The sequence below is a fragment of the Channa argus genome, chromosome 12 (assembly GCF_033026475.1).
Source record: "Channa argus isolate prfri chromosome 12, Channa argus male v1.0, whole genome shotgun sequence".
NCBI lineage: Eukaryota > Metazoa > Chordata > Actinopteri > Anabantiformes > Channidae > Channa > Channa argus.
Genome location: NC_090208.1, coordinates 2,391,902 through 2,413,440, shown reverse-complemented (window position 1 = coordinate 2,413,440; position 21,539 = coordinate 2,391,902). Strand labels below are relative to the sequence as shown.

General features: G+C 40.4%; 1 protein-coding gene and 1 long non-coding RNA gene across 6 annotated transcripts in view; one reads left to right on the top strand and one right to left on the bottom strand.

The window, feature by feature from the left end:
• LOC137136989 (muscle M-line assembly protein unc-89-like) overlaps positions 1-21,539 on the top strand; it is a 296,309-nt gene that overhangs the window by 119,703 nt on the left and 155,067 nt on the right. The gene's annotated exons all lie outside the window — the stretch shown is intronic.
• LOC137137085 (uncharacterized) lies at positions 7,392-14,727 on the bottom strand. The gene is made up of 4 exons (XR_010915672.1): positions 14,465-14,727; positions 9,779-9,968; positions 9,640-9,701; positions 7,392-9,505 (listed from the first exon to the last, which is right to left on the bottom strand). It is a non-coding gene; the product is annotated as an uncharacterized lncRNA (long non-coding RNA).

The following is a 21,539-nucleotide window of genomic DNA, read 5'->3' as shown; positions in this document are numbered from 1 at the left end:
CTGTGGGGATCATCTTGCTAGTGTATATGCAGACATCTTCAACCTGTCTTTAACCCAGGCAGCAGTCCCCGAAATTTCAAAAAGCTGTAAAGTCACTTCCTGACTGAAAGACCCCACAAGTGGTAAGAATGGGAGGGCAGGTATCTGCCGAGCTCACAATCAGCACAGGATGACTGCAGGGCTGCTGTCTCAGCCCAAACCTTTCACCATGTATAACTATGACGGTGTCTCCTCCCAGGACAACAACACCATCCTGGGCCTCATCAAGGAGGGGACGAGACGGGTTACAGAGGCCAGGTGAACCACATACTTGTCTTTGGGGAGGAGAATGACCTCATCCTCATTATAATCAAGACAAAAGAAATAATAGACTTTAGGAAGAACTCTTCCCCTCTGCAGCCTCTGATCATCAAAAGGCCACAAGGTCCTGGGCTTGTAGGTGACATCTGTCCTGAGCTTCCCAGCAGCAACTATACTTCATCAGGCAGCTTAGGAAAGCTGGGCTGAATCGTTGCCCTCTCATCCAGGCATACAGAGGACTGATAGGTCCTGCACCCTCACTACATGTATGGAAACACCACAAAGAATCAGATGTTTCAGCAGCACTTGGCACAAAGTCTACAGTGCTGCTCACATCTAGATTATTTGCCAGTTTCACAGTAGCATTAGGAGGTGGTGCTTCTGAATGAGTCGCTCCATTATTAGACATGGTAGGAATAGGAGGGACACTTGTACCTGAATCAGCATCGTCTTCAGACTCTGCAATTTATTCTTTATCGGATGAATACTGATCTTCATCTGCAGTGTTATAATCCTGTAGCTCATCGCCTGGAAATTGAAAATACTAATAGTAGAAAGAATAATAAAATAAAGAAACATCTGATTTTAAAATGGGTTCTGATGATGAAAAACACACATTAGTTAGTTCACCAGGATACACACATTACATAATTCTGAAGTTATGCTCGTTACAATTAAATGACACTGAAATCCATTAAATTGATACTTACACACAATAAGTCTGCAAGTTTATCATTTTATTTACTATGATTTTATGAAACTACATCCCTCCCTCACTGAATTATAATGTGAGCCTGTTGTTCAGTGCAACTGATTTCTGAACAACCACTTGCATCAAGAAATTCTGCAGCTCTTCTGGAACTGGAATTGTAGGTTGGGAGTCTGAGGCTCCGGAAACTTTCTGAGGCATCTCCTCATCCAGATTCTGCTAAAGAAACGATAATGACATGAGATAAAACTTCACTCAGTGTGGGATTTATTCACCGTGAACCCAAAAACAGCAGCTCAAACTGATTTTATGGAAAATTATATACAAAACATAAAAGAAAAACAACAAAATAAACCAAAAACTGATCAAACAAATAAGAAAACTAAACACCAGAAAAGAAAAACTAAGCTGGGCCATTGCTACTATTAAGTCAATCTATTAGTTCTTTCTATAGAAAACTATATAAATGTCTTATGTACGTTCACTCAATTCATCCCATAGGGGAAGGTTAACATTAAATATCAGTACGAGCACCTTTAAGATTATTTTCCCAATAAAATCAGAAAACTCCCCATTTCATCTCTGGATGGTACAGCCCAGTTCCCCCTGCTATGAAAACATTTCAGACCCACTTCCTGTTTGTGACCTGTTGGTAGATGTAGTGGAGCCCAGGTGAACATTTGCTAAGCATCAGAGAAATAAGGGCTTTTAGAGGATGTATTAAAACTAATAGAACTGGTGATACTAGTGTGTGATAAGGAACATGTACCTAATCTCTACAGGACATGAGTGAACCCCAGGACAGAACTGATTTAACAGTCTCACCGTTACTTGCTGTCAAAAGTCCTGTATCTGTGCTTCATGACAGGTTTGCTGAACAACCTCGATCATAAACACCAGTTTCAGAATTATGCATCCAGCATTCTGTCGACGGCTTTCTCACTTACCACACTTGTCACAATCCACATCTTACATTTCTTAAAGAAACACAATGATTTTTTATGAATTAGTTTAAAAAGCAAATTCAAAAAATGTCTTAACACACAGTTGTTCTACAAACCATGTTCTACTCATGTTAATATACAATTGTTTTGCATGTGTTTTCTGTATATGTGGCAGCTTTGTTGTTATACATTTCATCTTGGCATTTGGAGTAATGTGATCATCATTTACAAGTTTACCATGAGACCCATCTTCTTTAGCTGCATCAGTGCTATGAAAACAACCATTTAATTAATGGAAATTTTCTACTGAAACAAACCATCATGTCATTTGTGTTGATACTTTATATGCACCAGTTTCCTGTTAAATGTGAATTCAAACATGAACAGACTTTGTCTATATTCACACTCCTGTTGGTCAGTTCACCTCTGTACACGTTTATATATATATATATATATATATATATATATATATATATAATCTTAAAACTATCAAAAGATTTTTACCTCTAAAGACGGAGACTGGATCCCACCACTGGGTTGGTACCTGGGTGATCTAACCGATGAAATTAATGATGGTGATGTGTGTGAGCTGCCTGAGGAAAACATTCTCAGACAGTGTTCAGAATAAAAAGGCCTTTACTCTAAAAAATTCGACACTTTCCCGTCGTGCAGGTTGTTGACACTAAGTGGACAGTGCTGCCTGATTATTCAACCCTCCCTTATGGCTACTGATCAGCTAGAAACATTCAATCCCAGGTTGGAACATTTGTTTAGCATGTTGGTGAGCGGCCCTTCAAACTGTGGAAAGACTTTTTTGTGTTACTGAAAATGCTTCACGCCTCATTTCAGAGGATATAGATAATGTTGTGTACATATATTCGCGCTGACAGCTTCTTTATGACCAGCTGTTGAGAATAAGAGAACTGACAGACTCTTTATGTGACGATGTGCTTCTCCCCACAATATTACTAATTATAGATGATTTAATGAACGATGCCAGCAACAATGTAGAAGTACAAAATGTTTTCACTAGATATGTTCATCATAGAAATCTTAGCTGTTTGTACCTGGTTCAGAATCTTTTTATTCAGGATAAATCAAGTAGAACCATCAGTTTAAACACAAACTATTTAGTGTTATTTAAATTCCCACGTGACAAACACAGAATCATGTTATTGGCTGGACAAATGTTCCTGGTAATAGCAGATTTTTCCTGGACACTTTTAACGATGCTACAAGTCCTGCTTACGGGAATCTGTTCATAGACTTTAAAGCTAAGAGCCCTGATCATCTGAGACTCAGAACAGCGTGCATGCGTAGAAATCTGATTCTTTTGGAGGTTTTATATAAAGCACCTTCTAGGGTCAGATTAGCCACATTGAACAATGCAGGACCTGACTTTCCAGAAAATGTGTTTGATCCCACAGCAGCAGCTGGATGCTTTAAAACAGCTTCACCAGAATCAAAATACAGGTTCTATCAGACAGTCTGTGGAAAATGAGCTGGATAAAGCTGTGGCCAATATTTTAACCCTGTCTGACACCGATTTGTATGAAAAGGCCAAAAAGTACGCAGGTGTTTTACAGCTGTACTTGTCACTGGTGAAACAGGATGATCATGAAAACAAATATCATCAACTTGTTACTATCTGATGATGAAAACAGCGACAGTGTATTTCCTAACGTCACACAGGTCTATGATGCTGGAGCCAGCGGCACCTCTGACGTAATGTTGGAGGACATTGTAAAACACGTGCACGTTAAACATAAGAGACATGCACAGCACATATTAGACACCATGGCTGAAAACTCTGTATCATGGACATCTGAATGAACTGGTTTTGGGTTCTTACCAACTGACCATGTGCATGTGAATACGATCGTTTAAAAAGTGCCGACAGCGTAAAAACAGCTTTAAGCACAATGTGTCTCTCTGAGTTTACAATATTCATATCATTATCATAACCACTATGACTGTCATCACAAGACCAGAGCCGTCTATAGCATCTGTCTGAACACACGCATCTGCAACCTCCGGTTTACAGGGAAACTCCTCACCCCCACTAGCTTCCCTGTGTGTCTGAACTATCCTACTACTGACACAGTATTAATAATCTGATAAAAGATTATTATTCATGTAAGATATACACACACCTGTCTATGAAATACCACATTCCTGAATCTTCTGTGACACGTGGGTCGACCCGTCTCTCTCCAGCTGTCCGAGCGCATAGCTCGTGACTGACAGGTGTCATACAAACACACACAGACACACACTTTGTAAAATGTAGAGATTCAACTACTTCAGTTATTAGCACTATATTGTTAATATTAATGAATCTTTTATGCACAAGTTATTATAGACATTAGGTAACAATGTTGCACTTATGGGAGACTGTGATGACAATAAATACATGAAGTATTTGTGAATCCATGTTTATTATGCACAGTATCTGCTGACATTCAAAAACCTATAGTCTAGATTTTTGTGACCTAGTGAGAACTTGATAAGTGTCACAGTGTGTGACGCCTGTGCAAACAGAGGAGACGAGCAGGAAGCTGTCAAACTGTCTCTGTACTGTGACGAGTGCAGAAACACACTGAAACACTTCCAACTTGTTGTATTGTAAGAAGTAGTTTCTCTAAAAAATGTGTTTAAAAATAGGACATGAGAAAGATTCTGAGAAATTGGACTGTGGCTACTGGGTGTGGATGGATCTGAGCTGCTTTTTTAAAAACAGGTTTAATAAGTAAAGAGAGCTGTAGGGAAAACACCCATTTGCACTGAGTGGTTGAGAATAATTCAAACCTCATCAGACAATGAAGGAAAAATGAATAAAAATGTTTTGAAAAGCAGAGGAGGGAATTGGGTTAAAAGCATAGATGGCAGACCACCAGATTTAGGACCTTCTATGTGTTTATTCATGTTTAAAATGTTCTCCATCATGTTAAAAAGCTGTTGTTCTAAATGACACTTTTGATCTGGATCATGGTCCTGTATGAATCATCAGCTGCTGCTTTATGTCATGAAGTGGAAAAACAAGGTGAAATGTGACTTTTGATGGAGCTTTATAAACAGCTACACTTAGTGTGTGTGTGTGTGTGTGTGTGTGTGTGTGTGTGTGTGTGTGTGTGTGTGTGTGTGTATTTAACCAGTGTCACCTCTACACTACAGTGTGTTTGTATAAAGCCGGTTCACCTGAAGCATGATTGTGTAAATTAACTCCTCCCATGTGCTAAACGTTAAACTGAAGTTTCACTTTAAGTGTCAGTAGATTAGAACCATTGTGAACCTGCAGTTAGTTTAGGAAGAAGCTGATTTAAGGAGGATTTGTTGCAGTTTTAGCAGGAAGATGAAGATGTTTGTGGAGTTTGTGATCTTCATACACGGTAAGAGAAACTTCCTTTGTCCCACACAACTGACTTTAGTGGACTGTCTGCAGTCATCTGGAATGGAAGCACAGCCTTTGTCATCTGAAGTAACTGCAGCTCTGTGGCTGCTGATGAAGCTTCAGAAAAGAAACATACATATATCTGATCTGTGGGAAGCAACAACTGTTTTTGAAGCAGAAATGGGACAAGCTGCTGGAAACATCCAGAAAATGGGGAAAGTAGATGATCTATTGAAGAATGAAGGTCAGGGACATTGATCAGAGGGGACACAGAGAACCAGTCTGTCAGGTTTGGTATTTAGGGTGGAACCAAGTGCGACAAGGCGAGAGGGGTTTGGTGAGAAGATAAGTTTTATTAATAATTATAAAGAAAGACAATAAGAACTACTAACACTAATTCACTGCACAAGGACGACTAAACTGGGACCATTTCAGAAGGAGACAATTAAACTAAAGACGAGAAATTAACTCTGCCATAGACACACACACACACACACACACACACACACACACACACACACACACATTACAGGACTAAACAAGGGTTGAGCTGAAGAACCAGAAGGAAAAGTAAACATGGACTAAACAGATGAGGCAAAAACTAAAAGTGAGTCACAGACACTAGAAACCAGAAGACAACCATTACTAGGGACCATGGAACAAAAACATAAACCTTAATATTAACACAGGAAAACTAGGACCTAAACATGAACAAAGGCTCAAGAAACTGCAGAACTCAATAAGGGAATAGAACCTAAAACTAAAACATCAATGTGAAATCATTAGAGAGACGAATCATGAACAAGGAAACAAGGATTCTCCAAAACAGAACACGAGCACAGAAAAGGGGACTAAGACAACGAATGCAAACCAAACCAAACCTCAGACCAAGACACAGATGAACAAGAGTCAGGAGTCTAAAAACCATGAGACGGGTAAACTTGAAGACAGGGTGTGGCATGGACCACAGAGACAATGATGTGACAGGGAACCAAGGGGAGAGCTGGGTTTACAAAGGCAGGAACAGGTGAAGACAATTGTGAACGTTGATGAGTGGTAAAGGTGGAGAAAGGAACTGGGGACAGGAAGTGGAGAAAATGAAAGTTAAATTCTATTCTAGATTTTATGGGAAACAAATGGAGAGAAGCTGGTGACGGAGAAATATGATGTTGCTAATTCCAGTCAGCACAGGACCAGCACCAAACTAGGACAGGAGATATAGTTGTGGTATAGTAGATATAGTGCAGTCTGGCAATACAACATGTCATTTTCCCAAATTTGGAGATTTCCCAAACAATTATTTTTTTTTCCTCTTATCCCCATGTTCATTAAAACAATCGGAGAAACCTCAGTCCAAAGAAACTTTCTTCTTCGTAGATGTCAGTCATAACAACACAATGTCTCTTCTCTCAATTGGGCATCAACTCAATAAAATCAATCATCACATGGTCAGATGGTTTATCAGATGGAGGATTTGCTCCTTGTGGTTTTAGTAATGTCACACAGATAAAACAAGATGGACAATATTTCTGTGCATATGACACACAGCCCTTGTTAAACCATTGTAGCGACTTACAACTGAGGTACAAGGCAGCAAAAATCTAAGGAGGAAAACATCAAAGCAAAGTCCTATCAGAAAAGTGTTCACAGTTCACGAGATGCAAGTGTGAGAAAGAGCTGAAAGGATTTATTTTTCTTTTCTTTTTTTTTTAAAGAGATTTAAGTGCATATGAAGATGCAGAAGAGTTAGAGTTATTCTATGCCAGACTCCCACTGGAAGCTTGTGTCTTATTCAGATGAGTCCTGCTGCTTGTTGCTAGATAAAGGCTGCATGAGCATTTCTAAAATGCCTCTTCATTTTTGCTGCTTTTCTCCTTCTCTGCTCACTGATGAAATGACCCCTCAGCCAAGCTGCAGGTTTATCTTTGGCTGTGAAAGCAGCCAGGTGCATATACACACTAACAGTTGTTGGGCAGGAGGCACATGACACACAACTGTGAAGTTCTTTAGGTGATTTATTAAAAAAAAAAGAAGCAAAATGTTGTTGTAGGATGATGTAATAGTTGTTTGTACGTGTACATTGTTGCCACTGAGGTGTCCAGAGGGTAGTAAATGTTCTGGACATTTTAGTGCAGAAATGTAGATTAAACCATTCATTTATTCAAACTTCTTCAGTAAAGACACTGTGATGAACAAACATGTATTTTTGCAGATTGTCTGGAAGCAGAGGCTGATGTTTGAAACGTGAGAGAAAATACAGTTTACAGCACTGTCTTCATCAGGTCCAGAGTTTACTTTGAAATTAGATTTTCAATTTCAGCAATGACTGTGTCCAGGATGTTAAAATAAGATGTTATTCAGTTTTTTATTGTAAAGTCCAGGTAAACATGTCCAAATGGGTGAAGGTGGTAGATCATTAACAACAAATGAGAATGAAAGCACTCACTGATCCATGTGTTTGTTATATGAAATCCTCCTGGATCCTGGATGTGTCAGACTGTCCTCAGTTGTCTTCTTCAGGATTCTGTCCCTGTAGCTTCTTCATATTCTCACAGCTTGTGTTCCCAGCAGTAACAATGATCCTTTGCTGTGGTCTTTTTGCTGACAGCAGCATCAGATGTGGATGGAAATGTTGGGCTTCATTCAGACAAATGTTGAGTTTCCAGGCTGCTCACACTGCAGAGGACACATTCACTTTGTCCCAGTCCTTCAACACCTGTCCAACCACAACACCTTCACATCACTTCTTGCAAGATTGAAAAACCAAATCAAAGCTTTGATTTCTTCTCCTCACTGAGAGAAACACATGAAGTGTCTCCACGTCTCCATCAGTCCTGTCTTTTCTCTGAGTATTAGTCCTCCTGCTGAAGACGTGATGGACAGATGGAAGGAAAAGATGTGAGGAAAGAGGAGTTCAGACAGTCAGCAGTCATTTGAAGTGGATGTTGAAGCAGAAATGTTTTGAGTTTGTGATTTTCCTGGTCTGGACTTTAGGAGATTAAATCTCAGGTGAAGATGAGCAAGAATAAAAAAAATTCTTAAAGATCCACAGAACAAACTCCAAGACACAGCAGCAGTGAAACATGATATGAAGTTATTACACAGAAATTAAATATATTTACTTAATGTTAAAAAGTTATAAATAGATTTTTTTGGTGTCAAACCAAAACATGTGTATCATCCAAAATGAGATTACAAATATTCTTAGTTACAAATAATTACACAAGACAAAAATCACATCATCCTAATTAATTTATCAAAATAATAAACATAAGAAAAACTACTGTAGGGCAGTTTTTGTCCTTTAAACATAGGACAGAGCCCTGAGTTCAGAGACTTATTGTCCTCTGGTTGATTTATGAAACCTCCTCTTTTAAATGTCAGTTTTAATGTTGCAGTTAAAGGTTTTATTTCACCTCATTCAGCTTGTTGTGAGTTATTACTGGTTCACCAATATTAAACACAAACATACAACTATGTCCCAAAATATAATGATTAAATTGGGAAAATAAAGAAACAAAAGTAGTGTTTCTTAAAGAAATCTTGTAGCCAGCTCTCCCCACAGATTCTCGTTGTTCCTCCCTGCTATATGCTCAGTCCCTGATTCTGCCTGATTCTGTTTCAAGGACTCTGTTACCTGATTTCTTTGGTCTGAGGTTTGGTTTCCTATGTTGCTCTATGTGTTCACAGTTTGATTCATTGTTTATTCCTGTTGGTTTGTATAAACTCTGTTTTGGATTTTCCTCTGATACCCTCAGATTTAGTTTTCTCCACTCTTGGTTCTTGTGCTTTTTTCCCTGTGTGAAGATCGTTCTTCAGTTGATCTAGAATCATTAGTCCCAGTTCACCCTAAATGTGTTTTCTTGTTCAAGTTATTTGAGTCAGGAGTCCATTCGGCTCAAACCCAGTTACCTTGTTTTCACCTCCCTGGTTTAATTACTTGTTCACTTCCCCCCCAGTTAGTTGTATTTGTGCCTTTTTATACTGATTCTTCTATCAAACTAACTCCCTTATTATAGCAATATGTGCAGTTTCTGTCTTCCGTTAAGCTTCTAGTCGATTGCTGTCTGCTCTGTTTCATTTCTGCTCCTTGATGTGATTTTGTTAGTTTCCTTTTTCTCCCTTGTGCTTAAAGTTTTCTTTGCCTGTTACACTCGGTTCCTATTTAATACAAAACATGACAAAATCACAAGAAATCCTTAGGACATTCAAATGAATTGTAAAAGAACCATTAAACTTCAATTCAAGCAGGAAATAATTAGTGAAATAATAATAATAGAAATAATAAAACAAACCCCGTTTGATGGCCTGGACGATGCTTGGAAACGTGGTGGCTACAAGTATTGAGGCCCTTTCACTTAAACAAGCAGAAATAAAAGTCAGTCAGTCAGTGTCCGAGCACAAAAACGACGTCTTAATTTCCCAATAACTTACAACAAGTGATGGTGGGGATCTGGTAGCTCAATGAGTTGAGCATTGGGTTGGGACGCAAGGGGCAGCAGGGGCAGGGGCCGTTTGAATCCTGACCCACCAAGGGCCACCCTGGTGCCGGTCTCAAGCCCGGTTGTGGCAGGAAGGGAGAAAAAACAACTCGTCCCAAATCGACGTTGCACTGTGGTGACCCCTGAAGGGACAAGACAAAAGCCGCTGACAAACAAAGGGAACAACATTGGTTGTACTCAACATAAGAACATGCAAACGGTTCATTTCAACCAAACTACTTAAAACAGATAAAGGAATTTTACACCAAAATAAATCATCTGTAAAAACCAAAACACAAAAAATGAACAGAATAGACCTGCATACATTTAACATAACAGAAAGGGCTACTTACACATTTTAAATGAACTAGTGAACTATATTTAGAGAATAAAAGATAAAATAAATGACTTGTTAATAAATGCAATAAATGAATAATGCACATAAAGAATTTGAATCAAAATCCAGGCTAGAAGCTGCCTCTCTAAAAGTTTTGTCCTGCAGTTTGGAACAACTCAAAGACTGGAGTCAGAGGATCTGAGAGCACAGACTGGTTCATACACTGGAAGCATATCAGACAAGTCGGCTGCTGTAAGACCATGAAGAGCTTTAACAACAAGGAGAAGAATTTTAAAATCAGTACAGAAGCTGACAGGCAGCCAGTGTAAGGACTTTAAAACAGGTGTAATGTGTTCTCTCCTTCTGGTTCCTGTCAGGACTCTCAATCAACTGTAACTGGTTTATGAGGTATTTGGGTCGACCAGAGAGGAGACAGCATTACAATAGTCCAGTCTGCTGGATTTAAGAGCCTGCATTAGTCTCTGTGTCACTCAGACAGAGAAATGATCGAATTTTATCAATATTATTGAGGTGATAAAAAGCTGATTTGGTGCCAGAGCCCACATGAGCCTTAAAGATCAGCTCTGAATCAAGGATGACACCAAGGTTTCTGGTCTGTTGGCATTGGGATAGTCCAAGACAATTTAATTTTGTGGACAGTTTGTCTCTCTGAGCCTTTGAACCAATAACCAAAATCTCAAGATTGAATCATGTCAACTGGACTTTTTACTTTTTGGTAAGAAACGTTTCGCTACTTATCCAAGCAGCTTCTTCAGTCTGGATAAAGTAGCTGGGGAACCCAGTGATATCCTCCAGATTAGGCCTTTGTTCCACCCTGGTTTCTAAAGGCTCATTAACGTGGGAGGTGGGAACAGGGTGGAGTCATCAAGATGTAACTATTACGACCCTAAATCCCTAAATCCCTAAGATGGGGGTCGTTAGTTGTGACTCCTATTGGATGTGTAAAGTGGTCTTAATCTTCCTGGGGATGGATGAAAAGGCAGCATGAAAAATGGGAGACAGTTTGAGCCTGAGGCCTCCTGCTCTGTTGAGAGAAGAATTCTCCATGTGAACATAAATGCATTCACGTACTCCTCTCTCACACTATCTGTGTTCTCCGTCCACAATATGGACATTGTCATTCTCAAACTAATGTCCTTTGTCCTTCAGGTGTAGGCACACTGCTGATTCTGTTCCTGAGATGTTGCTTCTCCAGTGTTGGACCATCCTCTTGTGTAGAGACTGTTTGCTTTCTCCAATGTAGAGCTCTGATCTTCATGTGTGAAATAAGTATTATAAAGTATGTTATTTAAAAATCCCACTGAAAACCTCTAACCAGTGAGAACCAGGATCCTGAGTTGGTTCTGGTGTTTGTCAGTGTTGTTGGTGTTAAACTGTGGTGATGTGGTTTCAAAGCAGCCTGATCAGCTGCAGCGTCCAATCACAAACAGGACCAGGTTGGTTTCTGACTCACCTGAGGACGGACGAGTAATGACACATGAAATAAGGTGCTGAGATGGACCCTCTCTGTCTGTGTGTCCTCACAGTTTCCCAGCATGTCTCAGCTTTGGACATGTATGAGGGGGACAAGTTTGTCCTGATGCACTGTCAGTTTCCCACTTTTGACATGGACGACCCCACAGTGGTGTGGAGCCGCTCTGATCTCAGTCCTTCAACCGTCCACCAGCGTCAGCAGGAAGGTGATGAACTTAAAAACCAGAACCAGCTTTACAGCGGCCGAACATCGATGATGCCTGATGCTCTGGAAACTGGAGACCTCAGTCTGAATCTGACAGAACTGCAACTGTCTGACAGTGGAACCTACACCTGCTCCGTCAGAGATATATTTGGATTTCAACAGAGAGTGACAGACGTACAGCTGCAAGTCAAAGGTCAGTGGCAGGTCAGAGGTCAGCGCTGTAGATACAGGTCAGAGGTCAGAGGTCATGTTGTTGTTCATGTTCTCCACAGAACGATTTCCATCCTGGGCCAAAGCTCTCCTGGTTCTCCTGGTTCTTCTTCTGATTGTTGCTGGGGGTCTTTTAGTACATTTCTGTCACTATTTCATATCAGGTATGTCTCTACTACTACATTACCCATAATGCTGATGGTTCACATCTTTACTCTTGTTGCTCCTTGACTGTTGAGACAGACTGAGAGTGAGGAACAAATCAGAACCAAACTGAGAATCAGTCACAATAAGTAGTTCCTGAGTTTCTTCATGGGACAGTGAGGTCCTGTCACCATCAGAGCTGCTGCTGCTATCTGTCCACATGATGCTGTGCTTTGTTGTCCTCTCAGGCTACCAGGTGGAGGTGGATTCAGGGGTGGAGTCTGTCCAGCTGCCCTGTAAAACCACAGTTCGTCTGCCTGTAGACGCCAAAGTGCAGTGGAAGAACAGTAAAGACTGGATGATACATGTGTATCAGAACGGCTCTGACCAGCCTGAAGAACAGTTCTATCGTTAAAAAGGTCGAACAGAGATGAAGAGAAACCTGCTGAAACCTGGAGACCTCAGTCTGACCCTGAAATACCCCACAGATGAAGAAAGAGGAGCCTGCAGCTGCACCATCTACAGCAGGGAGGGAAACATCCTGATGAAGAAAGTAGTGATGCTCCAGGTCAAAGGTCAGTTTAAATGTTTACGATAAGCTGTTTTCAGTCTTGCACTGTGTCTGCAGGTCCTTAAAAACTCTTAAAATGTCTTAAATTCTGGTTGGACAGATCTTAATTATTTCAGTCACATCACCTCAAGAAATCCAGTTCACACATGTAGAACAGGAAGCACAAACCATGAGACCTGAGACCTCCAGCAGATTGTAGGAGCACTCGTTTTTGTACCAGTTCATCCTGCCTCAGAACCACGTTTTCTGTTAACACGAGCTACTAATTCACTGCCCACTTGTGCTACGAGGACTTTAAAACAAACGTAGACTTCATGGTCAAACTAACAGGCTGCAAACACTGCAGGGTCTGGTGTCATGGAGCACAGAGCCAATCAGAGTGAACTGGAAAGATCCAAAACTGAGACCAAATAGTTTGTTGTGAGTCTTTACGTGAGTCTAAAGTGAGCTAACATGATGTCATTTGAACAGTTCAGCTCATCTTGTTGTGAAGTGAAGGAGCTGATGGATGAAGACAGGAGGACACTTTGTCTTCTTGTTCACTCCTGACTCTAACACACTCACTTGATCAATGATGTCACATGTCGATCTGTCAGTGGTGAGGAAGAATAGGATGAAGAGGAAGTGACAGTGGACAGTCTCAGCAAGAGGAGGAGACATAAGGTCGACTGATTAAAGTTCATCAGAAAATCATTGATCGATCAGAAAAACTCCACCATCTTTGTCTGTAACCACCTTCTCCTGGAACCAAACACACGGTGACTGAGCACCACCCGTCTGGCTGTGGAGGCCACAGAAACAAACTGCAGCTGCTTCCTCATTTGAAATCCAGACACATGTTGGAGCAGGAACCAGATCTGGAATCTGACAGTGGACAAGAGGAACAAGCAACAAAGACTAAAGCAGGATGTTTCTGTGAGGTCAACACTGTCTCCAGAACAGCTGATTTTGTCCTACAACACTGAATCAAACGTCCTGATTCTGTTTCCCTTTGTTAACTGCTGCTGTTCTGGTTCTTTCTGTTCTTCTGGTTCCTTTTAGCAAACACTTGTTTTTCTCCCTTTTCTCTTGAATCTGTTAAATCCAGTTTCCTTCTGTAGTAAAGAGTTGGTTGGTTGGATTGGGACTTTTAGAAGAGGGACATTGTCTCCTGGTGATGTCAATAATCCAGGACTGTGTGTGTCTGGGTCCAGTTCATAGATGAAATCTCTGTCAGGCTTTAGATTTCAGTCCACGACTTACAGGGGAAGTACAGTGAACTTACTGTGAACTTATTAGTAACAACGGTGAACCACCACAGAACCTAGAGATACATATTAGTTGTTACTTGATAACAAGAATCAAACTTTGGGGAAGAAGAAAAATACCTACAGTGGAAGTATTTGGTAGTTAAGGGTACTTCTTAAATATCACATAGGTATATAATTGCTTATTTTATGAAACACACGTTATCACTCCCTCCAGGAAATACACAACACCGAAGCTCTTTGCAACTGATGGATTTATTCCCTCTTAATTAGCACTTGTTGCTCTTGCTTTAGGTACTGTATATCCACCGTCGAACTATTAAACATATAAAACATCATATAGACAAATCACGTTTGTACACGAAGTGGATAACATAAACATCAAATACGTAAATAAAATGTAAAACGGGATGCAAACTTATTACACATACCTCGCTGGCTGCACATCCAGGAGAGAATGAATTCAAATCAATCAAATAACAAACAAAAACAACTTATAAAACTCAACACATCACGTAAGACACCATAACTTCAGCTCTTTAAATTACCGCTCCACATGTTCTTATTTATCGAGCACTTGTCTTAAAAAAGTGTCCGTGTGCAACAAAGAGAAGACCTATAGTTCCTACCTACAACAATTAAATAAATCACACAAACATTTAAATAATATGTAAACGACATAGAAAATTACATAAATAATATTTATGGCATTTAAACACGTTTCTTCTTCTTCTCCAGTTCTGTTTAAACAGCATTGCAGCTCATCAAGCTGCATATCAATGCAAGTCTTTTCACCTCTATGCAGGACGTCTATTCCCATCAAATCAAAGAAGAATCTAACCAAGAGTTCAGCACATTGGCTGGGAGTGAGATGATGAGGATCTGGCAGGGAACTGTGGGGAAGGCTGGACGTAAATACTGAGGGGAAGAGGTGCAAACAATAAAAAGGGATAATGAAGGGTAAAGCTAAAAAACAGGACTAGGAACAGGAAGTGGGGAATAGGGCTACAAAATAAAAGTCCAAAGGGAGGAAGTGTAACAGGAGTGATGCTCAGTCAACCTGAACTAGCTCCTACTTAAGATGCTGTAGGTTTAGAGTGTTGGGAGACTCCTGCAAGTGCAATGAGCTCCTCTCCTCTTTTTCTCTATACATTTATTTGTCACCACTACATGTTATTAATTTTGTGTCCTACCAACCTGTATGATGTTGTTGTTTCTTTTTGTTGCTTTGTTCTTTTCTCTCTTCACTTTCCACTCACCCCAATCGGTCGAGGCAGATGGTCGTCCACCCTGAGCCTGGTTCTGCTGGAGGTTTCTTCCGTCAAAGGGAGTTTTTCCTCTCCACTGTTGCCTATGGCTTGTTCAAGGGGGAATTGTTGGGTTGCTTCTACATACTTGTGTAGTCTGGACTTTATTATGTAAAGTGCCCTGAGATGACTTTGTTGTAAATTGGCGCTATATAAATAAAGTTGAATAGAATTGAGTGTCGGATCATGACATCTGACCTGGATAAGCATCAGTCTGTCCACTCATGCTTCACAAAGGACATGTCATAACTACAGCTCTCTGTACTGCTGGGACTCACTTAAAGGAAACTCATGTCAGGATATTATATCATTTTATAATGTTATATTATATAATGTCCATGACCCTGAAATTCCTGGGACTCGCCATATCACAACATTTACATTTAGTCATTTAACAGATAGAACAGAACAGGACATTGTTTTAAGTGCATAGGAAGTTTTTTGAAGTGAGGCTGCTGAGCCTGCAGAGTTTAGTAGCTCGTTCCACCATTGTGAGATCACTGAGCTGAAGAGTTTTGCTCGGGCTCTTTTGTTGCTGATACACTAGCAGCAGTTAGCTAACGTGAGTTAGTATTATATTTAATCCTTATTATCTTCACTGCTCCACTCACCACTATCTTGCTTTTTTCTCCTCTTATCTTTTTTTTTCTCCCAGAATAATAACTCTTGCTCATGTTCTTCAGCTGGTTGTCCTTGCTTCATTAGACCTGTTTGTTTACATTGAATCATGTCCTACTTGCTGTGGAGGGACAGTCGGGGTCCTCTTAGGGAGGTCTGGGACTGCTTTGCACACCTTCAGTGCTGTACATAGTTTAACTTTACTGAGCAGTTACCTGCTCTTCCTGCTGGCACAGAGCACCTCTGGCAGCATGGAGAGCATCTTCACAAACTGTGCCACTGTCTGGTTCACCAGCTGCTCAGAAACATCTGCACCGGGTGGTGATGGCAGCACAGCATGTTGTAGGGATGAAGCTCCAAAGACTGAGGAGCAGCTTCTCTGCATCACACCTCTTCCTGTCCTACCACAGAGCAGAAAACAGAATCTGTGCAACACACAAGCTCACATGAAGAAGACTTTGTTGCTTTATTGATCTGCATTGAGAGAAGTCACATAAAAAGTCACTTTAAGAATAATTTTGCTGCTACTGCTTAAAACCATCAGTGAGTTCATCCTCATCCTTCATACAAACTGGCAGCAGTGGATGAAATCAAACCTATGACACATAAGATCTATGTTTAGATCTCAGAGTGTGACCTCAGTCTGACCTAAAAACTGATGGAGGCAGCTGGTTCCAGCAGGGGGCGCAAACTAAATAATCTACATTTATAACATTTATCAGTTGTCAAAAAAGTTTGTAAAGAGAGAAAAGAAACACAAGAATCCATTTTCCTTATTGATCTGTCACATACTGAGACTGTCATAGCTAAAACATCTGTGCAGATGTTGTTAGTAGGATCTTCACATCCCACTTTTAAAACATTTCTGTTGAGTCCAGTCCAGATTTGTTCCACATTTGCCTCATAAGTTTCTGCAGACATCTGAAATCCTCACATCTTGTTCATTTTAATTCATTTATAGATTCAAGGATTCAAAACCTGATTTCTGTCAAAAATTACATTCATTTCATTTCTTTTATTCTTTAACTGATCATGTAGTTTAGTAGCAATAAAAAAATGTTGGAAGCTACAAACCAGAGGAAACAGAGTAAAGTCAGTGTGTTTAAGGCACCAAATGACCCACAGCAGCTCTGAGTCTGTTCAACTGCACAAAAACTACTTTATCTGGATGTTTTTTAATAAATGATGGAACATTCTAAACACAATGTGCAACAGTGAATGACATTATCCTTCAGTTCTGGATCCATGATAACAAATATGATCTAGTGTAGATCTGGATCTGTGGAGGACCAACAACAACACACAGCTCACCAACCATCTCAAGTAGATTCATGACAAAAATCTCTGAATGTACAATTAAACAAACACAGAACAAACACATCATCACAAACTAGTGGACACAGAGAATCTGGGAACAAATAAATGTCTCAAACAGAAAAAAGGAGACAATTACCAGCTTATTGAAAACAATACATGACAAAAGTAGAACGTACATATGATCAACTCAACAACTGTCATTCAAATCATCTGATAAGAAAAGTGTGAAGCCTCTAAGTTCACCAGCATCTACTCTGTGTCCAACAGTCTTCTTCTGTCTGATCCAGTGTGTCTGTGACGTCTCCTCCTCCAGACGACATGTGGACATGTTCAGTAGCTGTAAAACCTGATGTAGCTACTGATCCATGATCAGTTCTCATGTAATGACGGATCAGAGCAAAGTCTCTTTCTTCTGTCTTCTGTTCTGCAGAGTGTAACTTTAAATCTGTGTTTGTTTAGACGTGAGTCACATGTGAGCGTATAGATTATTATTATGTTAGTGATGCTGCAGCTTTTAATGTCAAATGTTTGACCAGTTCTAGTGAAAACACTCACTGTTACACAACATTTAGTGAACTTTTTAAATCCATGCAGCTGCACTACAATCATTCTCACTCATCTCCAATATGATGCATAACTATGACAGGACTCTTCTGTCTATGGGACTAAACATGAGACAGTATCCTTCATAAATCACTAAAGTTGTCTCTACAACTGAAAACTCAGACTTAACTGAGTCTTAACTGAGGCTAACACACACAGACACACACACACACACACACACACACACACACACACACACACACACACACTGTGTTTTTATCACTGTGGTCATAATAAACAATAATAAACAATAATTAATAAATAATCTCCACGCAGCATGTGATGTCACATCCTGTGTGTGATGTCATGTCCTGTGGAGCAGATGCAGGTCAGTGGTCAGTTTAATGTCCAAGTAAAATGTGAAAAAGAAAAGACGTCCATCATGTGTCAGTGAAAGGTGTGGACGTCTGACAGAGAGGGTTCAGGTTCACAAACACCACTGTGCTGCTGTTTAGGACTAAAATTTGGAGTTGGACTCGTCCGTCCTTTTCTCTGTAGTCATATTAATGTTAGAATGTCTCTTCCTGTCCATCAGATCATCTGACCCATTAAAAAACAGACTTTGTGAGACATTTGTGTGATTCGATGGACGTCACATTGGTGCTAATGACAGGATTTCACTGAGGAACTACAGGCACAAAGACACTTCCTGTGGACAATAGTTTGGACATGTATTTGTGTTCAGAGTGATGCTCTTGATGATGAAGAAGTTGAATGTAGAGAGGGACAGATGTCTTTTTCAGGACAAGCATGGAGGAGACAGTGAGCTGGTGATTGTAATAAAGGTTTCAGAAAATGTGTTGAATCAAGTGTTGAGAGTTTCTTCCAGAGTGAGATGTCTGTCCAAGTTTAGAGGATCTAAAGCAGAAGTCCCGAAAAACTACATGTGACATCACTGATCAATAGTGAGTGTGTGAGAGTCAGGAGGAGCCAGATCAGATCAATAATCAAAGATTGATCAACAGACTGATCAAACTGATTGATCAGCCATCAGAGGAGTTGGATCAGTGGAGCTGCTTCTGTTCCTGATGTCCACTGTCTCATCTTTGTCCTGAGTTCTCTCTGCAAAAGAGACAGAAGACAGTCAGACAGAGAGAGACAACAAGAGATAAAAAAAATTAAACAAATATAAGGAAACTCACTTTTGACCTTGAGCAGCACTGTTTTCATTCTCCAGATGTTCCTACCAGAGATTCTGCAAACATATGTTCCTGTGTCTCTGACTGTGGGGTGTTTCAGTGTCAGACTGAAGTCTCCAGTTTTCAGCAGGTCTTCTTTAATCTCTGTTCGGCCTCTGTAAAAGCCGTCCTGTTCTTCAGGCTGGTCAGAGCAGTTCTCATATTTGTGGACCATCCTGCTGATACTGTCCCTCCACCACACTGTAGCGTGCTCAAGCAGGTCACCAATGGTCCTGAAGGGCAGCTGGACAGACTCCACTCCCTCCTCCACCTCCACCTTACAGTCTGAGAGGACAACAAAGCACAACATCACTGGATGAACAGATGAGGATCAGAGTCAGTACAGGAAGTGGAAGAAGAGAAATTCCCTCATGTGATGGTGACAGAACTTGTAAAGTTGTCTGGGGATTTCTTCTCTTTCACTTCTTCTCCAAACTTCAACTGGACTTTGATCAACTTTTCTTTTCTGTTTTTCTTCTGCAGCAACAAGAACTCAGTCGACTATCAGCCGTGTTTTCTTCACATTCTTCAACACAACTGGAAGATTTTCACTGATACAAACTATTAAAGCTGCTTTTCTTTCTGCTTTCAGCTTCTTCCTGATCAATACTGTCACACTCTGATTGCTCATCAATCAACTTATTGATATCAGTTTGTGTTGCTACATGTAAATGAGCTCCTGTCTTCTTCTTTGGTCACTTCCTCTTTTGATTGATCCCCAGTGAATCTGAAATGTTGTGGAGGATCAATATTTGTGATGGATGTGATGTTTTCATGTCTGATCTCTGTGGACTGTAGAGAACTGATCAGTCCAAAGAGCAGGACTTCATGTCCAATAACTGCCATGATATTGACCTGATGATTCAAGAAATCATCAGATGATCAGGAAATATTAATAATAATATACTTTGTTCTTCCAGCTGATCTGGATCTGAGATGTTGCTCTCTGAAACAGACAGGACCTGGTCTTCTGTTTAGACTCTTTAGAACCTGGGGCTGGATGGACTTTGTCTTTGTCTTTTTCTGTCAGACACAGACTGATGACGAGCTGTGTCACAAACATTTCACTGTGTGGATCAACAACAGCAGCTAGAAGCTGTTACCATAGCAACGCCATCCTCCATCTCCAAACATCAAATGTTAATAAATTCTTCTGAAATGTTTTGACTGGTAGATTTTCACTCAGGTCCCTTCAGAGCTGCAGTCGCTATGAGCTCACTGAGGTCAGTAACTGTTTCTCTCTCAGGCTGACGTTTGCTTTTCTAAACCAAAGTGTTTGGACATTGTTCTAAATCCCCCTGTGGACACATCTATTAGGCTCATGTTAGAGAACAGTCTCAGCAGAACAATCAACAAATCTGAGGAAATGATCTTTAGTGAATTCTCTTTAGCTCTCTGCTCGTATCATCTACCAAAAAGATTTATTTCAGCCAATCAGTGATAAGTGACTGTGTTTGTGGGAACCAGAACCTGCATGTCCCTGATTCATGTCCACTGTGGTTCTGTGGGACCATCTTCAAAGGCAGCTCTGGACCTGAGCATCAAACAGCCACAAAGGACATAAGGAGTCTGACTAGAACCAAAATGACAAGAGAACAAGCACAAAGAGTCTTTGTCCACATACAGTGTGGGTCTGACTCCTATATGAAGAAAGACTCAAGTACATTGTCCATTGTCTCATAATCCATCCATGGTCAGTTATCTGATCATTGTTCATCATTTGGTGACTGGACTTACTTTGTTGTGGACTGTGATATGAAATGTGTTTCTGATCCAGGAAAGAACAGAAATAGATGTTGATGTGCAGCTGTTTTTATTTCCTGTATTGTTGCAGTTCAAGCTCCAGTGTGGAACTGGTTTGAATAGATTTGTTAGATTTGTTACATTTACATTTTACATTTAGTCATTTAGCAGACGCTTTTATCCAAAGCGACTTACAAGTGAGGTACAAGGCAGCAAAAATCTAAGTCAAGGAGAAAACATCAAAGCAAAGTCCTATCAGAAAAGTGTTCACAGTTCACGAGATACAAGTGCAAGAGAGCAGAAAGTTTTTTTTTTTGTTTTTTTTTTTAAAATAGATTTAAGTGCATAGGAAGATGCGGAACAGTTCAGTTTTAAGCAGTTTTTTGAATATTGGGAGAGAATCAGCTGAGCGTGCAGCGTTTGGTAGCTCGTTCCACCATCGTGGGATCATTGCGCTGAACAGTTTTGCTTGGTGTCTTCTGTGCGGTCCTGGGACCACCAGACGTCGTTCGTTGGCAGATCACAGCGGGCGAGAAGGATTGTAGACTTGAATGAGTGAGTTGAGGTAAGCGGGAGCTGTCGAGTTAACAACCCTGTAAGCAAGAGACAGAGCTTTGAACCTGATGCGAGCAGCTACAGGAAGCCAGTGTAGAGATCTAAAAAGTGGTGTGACATGGGTCTTTTTTGGCTGATTAAAAATGAGGCGAGCTGCCGCATTTTGGATCATCTGCAAAGCTTTG